The following is an 8,739-nucleotide window of genomic DNA, read 5'->3' as shown; positions in this document are numbered from 1 at the left end:
AAAAGCCGGTGTTGTTCCCCCCAGTTTTTACGGTTAAAACCAAATATTTAAATAGCGACGAATCCATGTCCCCCCCACTTTTTATTACAAAATTACGTCCATGAGTTGCACTATGGACAATGCGCTTTGAAGCAAAGCACAGTTTCTTTAAGAGAGTTGTGCGGCATACAACCTGCTTCAAAAATGTGTTGCTGTCCCTGGCAGAAAGGCCGTTTCTCATGGCTCACCACTTTTACATGTGCAGCTTGCCTAAATCCCCCCAGGAAGTAGCAAATGTTTCAACTCTTCCCATTGATATTTTGAATGAGGACATTGCATTGGCTTTTAAGCTGAAGTACCCACACCTGAATTGTGTGCACTTGGCTAAAAGTGCACACAATTTAGCCATTACAATTTGGCCATTACAATGGTCTAACCTACCGGACTGGAATGATCCTTGCACGTGGGTCATTATCAGGGCTGCCTGAATTTACTGAAATCACCCAAATGATTGTTGTCAAATATATGGTGCTTTTAATTGTTAAAAAGCTGAGCGCCTGGTACAGGGAACATTACAGAGCCTACGAACTAAAAACATGTCCTACAAAGGAAGTGCTACTTCTTGAACTAAATGAACTGGCTGATCCATACCCACTGGCTGACTATAGTATCGGAGGAATGCGATTGATTACACTCAAAAGACACATACATGTTTAAGGTACGTTCTAATAAGACAAAATCAGATCCTAATGAAAATAAACTAAAATTCAAAAATACTCAAGCTGATGTCAGGACTTGCTGTTATAAAATAGATGCATTTGGAATGCATGCATTTTTTTTAAGTTCATTAAAAAAACACTGCCCCCACCCCCCAGCTAAAATATTTAATTGATCATTTTTTTCTTATTAATGGTGCTACTGATACTCCGCTGCTAAATAAGCAAAATATTGGTCTAAGTGGTCAGAAGCTGTGTTAAATCTCTCACTCTGTCCTCTCTTGTGCCTTCTTTTTTGGCTCTGTCTTTCTTATCTCTTTCTATCTCTCTTATTCTCTCAGGACACCATGGCAGATACCACACTTGTTCGATTGCTGGTCATTTTGAATGAAGACATAAGAATGGAGCTACACAGTGGAATTCCTCATTCAGTGGATGATCTCATAGAGGAGGTCAGGAGAGCATGTGGATTAGGAGGATATGTAAGGCATACAAGGACACTGATTTTGGGAACATGTTTGGGAATCTGACCTCTACAGCTGTAATTAAGGATCTCCCAGTTATCAAGGTTGTTGAATTAGACCCTGATTCAACTGTTGTCCTGTACCCAGTTGATCCCCCTCTCAGTAGCGTCCCTTCAGCTGGACAGGACAATTATGACTCCTCAGGGTCTGCACATACAGACGAAACTACTGCTCAGCTGCTCTTCCCCAGAGTCATTAAGAACACATCAGTGGCCAAAAGTGTTCCAAATTCCATTGTTCTTATATGATACAGAATCTCAACTCCAGAGGGGGAATTCTCAGTACATGAAAAGTCAGACTAGACTGACACCTGGCTCAAAAATGCTGTCAGACATACTGGATAGACTGTCTGAGAAAATCTACACATACAAAGCATACCCTACAGATGCCGACTTAATCGAAGTCACTGAGGCAATAACAAGGAAGCACCCTTGCCTGAGAGAACCAGGGTCTTTCAATGAGAGCTACGGATGGAAACAAAGACTCAAGATAAAAATGGCAAACTACAGGACCCTACATAAAGCACACAACACATCTGCTGAGCTCACTGTGAATTCTTTAAAATCCAAGTCTCAAGAAGAGGCATACCCTGCAAAGTGTCTAAAGAGACCTAGACAAGCTGAAGTAAATCATTTTCCATCCCTACCGAATGGTGAGACGCCAGAAAGCCTAGAACAAGAGAGGATATCACTTTTCACAGAACTGCAAAAAAGGAGCAATTCGACAAACAGTAAAAGAAAAGATGGCAAAGACGTTTGGATATCGGAGACAAGAAATTGTGCACAAGAAGCCAAGCATTGAAGATGTCTTGGACAGATGGCCTGCACTGTTTCACATGGAAGAGGTATGTTTATATATACAGTTGTGATCAAATTTATTCAACCCCCAATGCTGCGAAGGGTTTTATGGAATTCAGTGCACATTTGTAATTGTGTTCATAATGAAATCTTACAAGGACTTGTTAAAGAACTAAATGCAACTAAGATAGCATCAATTTTTTTTGTCATAAAGTATTAAATGGCCTTTTTGTGATTTCTTCATTGACACAATTATTCAACCCCTTTACGACTACCACTCCTAAGAACAGAGGTTCATTCCAGTGTTTTCCATCAGGTATTGAAAACATCTGTGGATGTCAACGAGCAGCAATCAAGCATGATAAGCACCAATTAGGCAGATTTAAAAGGACTGTGATACTCAGCTCCTTCTAGACATCTACTGGTGTGTTTCCAAGCATGGTGAAGGCAAGAGAATGGTCCCAGAAGACAAGAGAAGAGGTTATTGCTCTTCACAAGAATGGCAATGGATATAAAAAGATTGCGAAGTTGTTAAATATTCCAAGAGACACTATCGGAAGTATCATTCGCAAGTTCAAGTTAAAGGGCACAGTGGAAACGTTACCTGGTCGTGGCAGAAAGAAGATCCTGACCACGACTGCTGTGCGCTACCTGAAGCGTAATGTGGAGAAAAATCCCCTGCTAAGGAACTGAAAAAAGACCTGTCAGATGTGGGCACTGAAGTTTCAGCTCAGACAATAAGGCGCGCACTGCATAACGAAGACCTCCATGCCAGAACGCCCAGACGCACCCCCTTGCTGACTCCAAAGAACAAGAAAAGTCGACTGCAGTATGCCAAAAGTCATGTGGACAAGCCACAAAGGTTTTGGAACAGTGTACTGTGGTCAGATGAAACTAAATTAGAACTGTTTGGGACAATGGACCAGCGCTATGTTTGGAGAAGGAAGAACCAGGCTTATGAACAAAAGAACACCTTGCCTACTGTGAAGCATGGCGGGGGGTCAATTATGCTGTTAGGTCCTGGTATGTACTATTCTCTTGCGGGAGCGAGATGAGTTATTACTATTAATGTTTAAAAGAAGTCGCTTAGCACCAGGTAGGGTAGGCTGCTGTTTGTTTTGTAGTTTAGTTTTCTTTTCTCGTTTTCAGCGTGGCCTACCTGAAGTCAGTGGTGCTAAGCTAATGCTTGTTACATCTTGCATTTTCATGTTGTCCTAATACATATTATTGGATCAGTTAAAGTGTTGTCGGTTCCCCTTTATTGTTTCACTCCTCAATCACTCCAACATTAATTCGCTGTTACCGTCTGACCTAGACCGGGCGGTAACATATGCTTTGGGGCTGTTTTGCTTCTAATGGTACAGGAAAGCTTCAACGTGTGCAGGGTACCATGAATTCCCTTCAGTACCAGGAGATCTTGGAGGAAAATGTGATGGAGTCAGTCACAAACCTGCGGCTTGGGAGACGTTGGACCTTCCAACAGGACAATGATCCGAAGCACACATCCAAGTCCACTAGAGCATGGTTGAACATGAAAGGCTGGAACATTCTAGAGTGGCCATCGCAATCACCAGACTTAAATCCAATTGAGAACCTCTGGTGGGACCTAAAGAAGGCAGTTGCAGTGCGCAAGCCTAAGAATGTGACTGAACTGGAGGCTTTTGCCCATGAAGAATGGGCTAAGATACCCATAGGTCGCTGCAAGACACTTGTGTCAAGCTATGCTTCACGCTTGAAAGCTGTCATAACTGGAAAAGGATGTTGTACTAAGTACTAAAAAATAATGTCACTAGGGGGTTGAATAAAACTGATAATGATGTGAGCACAGTAAAGACATTTGTGGTTATTCCATCATAAATATTATGTTATGTTTGTCTAATTTATAAGTGCCTCTTTGATATAATTGTAAATAAGATGACTGAAATGATCAAAATCAATGTCAAACTGGCCAAAACACTTTATTTCAGTGGGGGTTGAATAAATTTGATCACAACTGTAAATACCTAATACACAAGTCTGATTTTAATGCCTATAAAAATGATGCATGTCTTTGTTTGCTCTGCTCTTATCTTCAAGATTAATGCAGAGTTCCTGTGAATTACAACAGTCCCTCTGGAGACAAAGTTCTTTACTAGTTTTGACAAGCACTCCAGCAAGCTGCTGGAGCTCATTAGAAAAAAGGCAGGAGTTGTGAAAGAAAGAACTGCCAGTATTTTGCAGATTTTGGATGAGGTAAATATGAATGTCTTGTATATTAGTTGAATCTATGTATGAACTGTCCTATTGTGTGTATGTTTAATGTGAAATTATTGTAATTCTTTATAGACAGTGGACATCAACATCAAAAGAGAATGCATCCTCAAAGCTCTTGTGATCTACCTGGGTGAACCTGTTCAGCACCTTATCAGAGAATCACGGGTAAATGCCTCTCTTTCACTCACTGACATTTAACATCCAAATACCATTCTCGTATCTAATGAACATTGTCTATTCTAAATTTTAAACAATGACGGTTTTGACACACTGGGGCCTTTTTTTTGAGAACTTTCATACAGAATGGGGACATCAGTTATATATTTCAAATTGTTGTTGTTTTTTTCCCTCTTACTTTCACACTGTAAATACTTACGTTCCTATGTTCTTGTCTCCTTACTCTGGAAATTTTCAGCAGCAGTATTACACATTTTGCACTTAAGGCTGCTATCTTGTAGACTGTTAGTTTTTGTGGACAGTTGGTTGTTCAACAGGAATTGAATTGAATTTTTTATGGTATCTTTTGATGAGTTTTTATTACACAAAATTTACTCTGGACTTTTTGAATCCTGCACCTGACAAATAACCCAAATTATGAAAAAACTAAAGCTAGAACTAAAACTTGTCAGGGTACAGTGGGCCCCCTATTGGTCGCCTCCATCCACAGCAGTAGTTGTCGTGTTGTTGCGTTGTGTTCGTCCCTCAGGGGGGCGGGTCCTATGATCCTCTTCACCTGAGGGTCGTTTGTCTATATATGTCTTGTCTTTGTATCATTGGACTGCTGGGGGGTATTCCAGAAAGCGGGTTTAACAAACTCTAAACTTAACCCTGAACTTTGAGTTGTCTTACCCCGATCTGACATACTCAGAGTTTTCGGTTTCAAAACGGTTGATCGGAGTTAAAGTAATCAGGGTCGCTCAACTCTGAGTAGGTTGACCCAGACAGAAGTGCGTTCACGCGTAACTATAAAAGGCATTCTTAATGGAATGCATATAAATAGGATTTATCATGGACTTAAACGTGAAAATCAGCCGAGCATCGTATTTCACACCACTGTAGCTTGAAGTATTATTCACTGCGTATGCAGAATATTTAGATGTTATTAAACGTAAATGTAATACTGCGGTAGCTGCTAGAGAAAGGCAGTCAGCATGTCAAAAAATTGCCAACAGTTAATGCGTGAGTGAAAATGATATTTTTATATTTAGCAGAAGGGTCCAATTATATTATTATTTTCTCCACCTTTATAATACTGTATTGAGTTTTTAAATATTTTTTAATTGAACACTTACTAATTCCAGGTCTAATCAGAGTGGTGTGAAACACATGGCATCAGATAAAAATGAAGTATAAGAATATTGTACAAAGTTGTATGGCTGTGTCACGGTGAGGCGGCCCCCTACCGGTTGCCTCCGTCCACAGTGGCTGTGCGTCCCTCAGGTGGGCGGAGCCCGTGATCCGTCTCACCTGAGGGTCGTTTGTTTGCCTATATATTAGGGATGCACCGAAATGAAAATTCTTAGCCGAAACCGAAAATGAGGAAACCAAGGCCGGAACACATTATGCCAATTATTAGTAACATTGGATTTATGGCTAACCTCACTAAAATCAAGGCATTGCTATTCAAACAATAAATCAACTACAAAATTTGATTTGAAAAAATTTATTTAGCACTGACATTACAGTAATGCATATTATAAAATAAAATTAGTGGTGGGCCGTTAACGGCGATAACGCTGACAACGGACGACCACTAATTAAATTTTACTCGCTTGCAGACCGTTTCTATCTGAGAGGATAAATATATGTATTTTATATGAGTTCAATTTTATTATAACTGACTGGCCTGAAAGATAAATATAAATTCTCTCATAAAAACGTGACGTGAGTTGCAACAACATTAAACAGCTCAGGTAAACACGCTTCTGAGAAATGTCGTCTGCTCGGCAAAACATAACGGGGCTCAATGTGCTCTATTAGCCTACGAAATCCCACATCCTCTACGACAGAGAATGGCTGATCGTCTAAGGCAGCGAGTTCCATAATTTTTGGTGTAATGTCCTTTGCCTTGGCGCCATCACTGAAACTTTTTTGCTTTCTGCATCACTGAAACTTTTTTGCTTTTGAAACTTTTTTTTAATCCAAATAAGCACGTGCAGGTGGCGATTTTTGCTTGCGTCATCACAACACATCGTTTCGGCCGTGTTGTTTCGGTGATGAAAGTATTTCGGCCGAAAACCGAAAATGCAAATTTAAGCCATTTCAGCCGAAAATTTTCGGTGGCCGAATTTTCTGTGCATCCCTACTATATATGTCTTGTCTTTGTACCAGTTGATCGCTGTTTATTATATCCTTAATTCGGATCAGTTCACGGGTTTTGGTTTGCGCACTTTACATATTAAACCATCATATTTCCCCGAGACTTGGCGTGATTGCTTCCATTTATTTTCGCTCACCCTGCCCGTCACAGAATAACCAGCCACTTTCGGAAGCCGCCAGTCTCCTTTACTTTCTCCTTTGTTCGTGGTCATGTCTCGTGGTAAGTGTTTATCTGCGTGGTGTTTTGTGTGTGTGTGGCACGGCGAGGACCAGGGCAGTCTGCCCTGGGAAAAATCTTCATGTTCGTTGTTTGTTGGAAGAGTTCCGCCGTGCGTTTGTGTTGTGTGTGGCACGGCGAGGACCAGGGCGTCTTCCCTGGAATACTCTTCATGTTGTGTGGTGTTGAAAGTGTGTACGCGTGAACGGGACATTGGGATCAGTGTGCGTCGCTCGTTTGTGTTGTGTTGATTGTTTTGTGTTGTGACGCGGGTGCCGCTCGTCACTGTCGCCTCGCTCCCCGTGTGTCTTGTGTTTAATGTGGGGGGGCGTCTGCGAACCTGAGTGGCGCGTCACTAGTGAACCGAGTGCGCACGTGTGGGTCTCGTTTCGTTCGTTGTGTGTACACCGTTCTTTGCGTGTGTGTTTTGTCCTCGCGTGTATGTGAAATGTTGCGTGTAATACTACGCATGCTCCTCCCCTTAAATGGGTTTGGGGGGGGGGACGGGACCGGCTGTGCAGGTGCTTCCCCCTGGTGGTGTTGTGGTGTTCCTGGACCTTGTGAGGGTCTCCACCTGGCAGGAGCCCCCTTATGTTGTGGGGTGACTGGAGCCCGGTCGTAAAGAGCCCCTCCCTAGAGGGCTGGGGCCCCCAGATGTTTGGGGACCATGGGGCTCTGGTCTGAGAAGCTCCTGCTGAGGATGGAGATCCTCCCTCCTGCCCGGGGTGACCAGGAGGCCCTTGGGGCTGCTCCCCAGCCCGCGACGGGGGGTGCTCTGGGCCTCGGTCTCTGGCGCTCCTGGGTTGGGTGGAGGAGTCCACCTTGCGATGAGAGGCCCCGGGAGGGGTTGGCTCCCCAGGAGGCTGGGGTGACCCCTAGCAGAAGGCAGGGGTCAGCTCTGGGAGGAGGTAGGTCCAGGAGGTCAAGTAGCCATGCCTCGGGGAGGTAACCTGCACACACACACATACACTAGGGACGATAAGGAGCCATAGCTCCTCGTCCTCACATCTGTGGGGCTCACCGGCTGAAGGCCGGTTAGGGCGTGAGGGCCCTGTGACCGACTGGGGCGTGGTTTTGTGTTGTTAACGGCCCAGTCGGTCCAGGGTCCCGCCCAGGGAGGTGAGCTAATTAATGTTGTGTGTTGTGTTTCAGCTCCTGGACTGCAGGAGGTCTGTCCCTGCCTGTCCCTGCCTTCCTGCCCCTTCATGTTTTGTGTGCAGCCGCTGTGTGCCACACACCCAGTGGAGGGGAGTGCGGCTTGGTGGGGGGGTCTGTCACGGTGAGGCGGCCCCCTACCGGTCGCCTCCGTCCACAGCGGCTGTTGTTGTTGTTGTTGTTGTTTTGTTGCGTAGTGTGCGTCCCTCATGTGGGCGGAGCCCGTGATCCGTCTCACCTGAGGGTCCTTTGTTTGCCTATATATGTCTTGTCAGTCACAGTCACAATCTTTAAGTCTAGGTTGAAAACCCACTTATTTAGTTTAGCGTTTGATAATTAATATCCCCCCTTAGATAAAAGTACAGATCCAGGGGTTCATAGACGAAGGGTTTTATGGTAGACTCAGGCGCTGGTGCTGTCGTCCTGTCACTGCTCGTGGTCACTCAAGTTTGTTGACAGTGCAGTGGACGGATGCCATTGTCTCAGAATGCCCCCAAGCCTATGTTACCTTCTGGTTCTGCCTTTTTAGCTAGGCTGTAATAATTTAACTAAATGCCGGAGTTGCTGCCACACTCCGGAAATGTTTATAATTTTACCTGTCCTGTATGTCCTCATACAGAGCTAATTTTCCCTGTTTCATTTCTCCACATGGCTGCCCGCCTGCTTGAGGAATAATGAGATGAGGAGACCAGCGATCCATCCTGAGCCAGCCACCTCCTGCCTAACCGGATGCATACATCATGATGGACATTATTACATATTTTTCCTTTTCTTTCTCT

The sequence above is a fragment of the Brachyhypopomus gauderio genome, chromosome 8 (genome assembly GCF_052324685.1).
Source record: "Brachyhypopomus gauderio isolate BG-103 chromosome 8, BGAUD_0.2, whole genome shotgun sequence".
NCBI classification, from domain to species: Eukaryota; Metazoa; Chordata; class Actinopteri; order Gymnotiformes; family Hypopomidae; genus Brachyhypopomus; species Brachyhypopomus gauderio.
Note: the sequence above shows the minus strand (reverse complement) of the source record.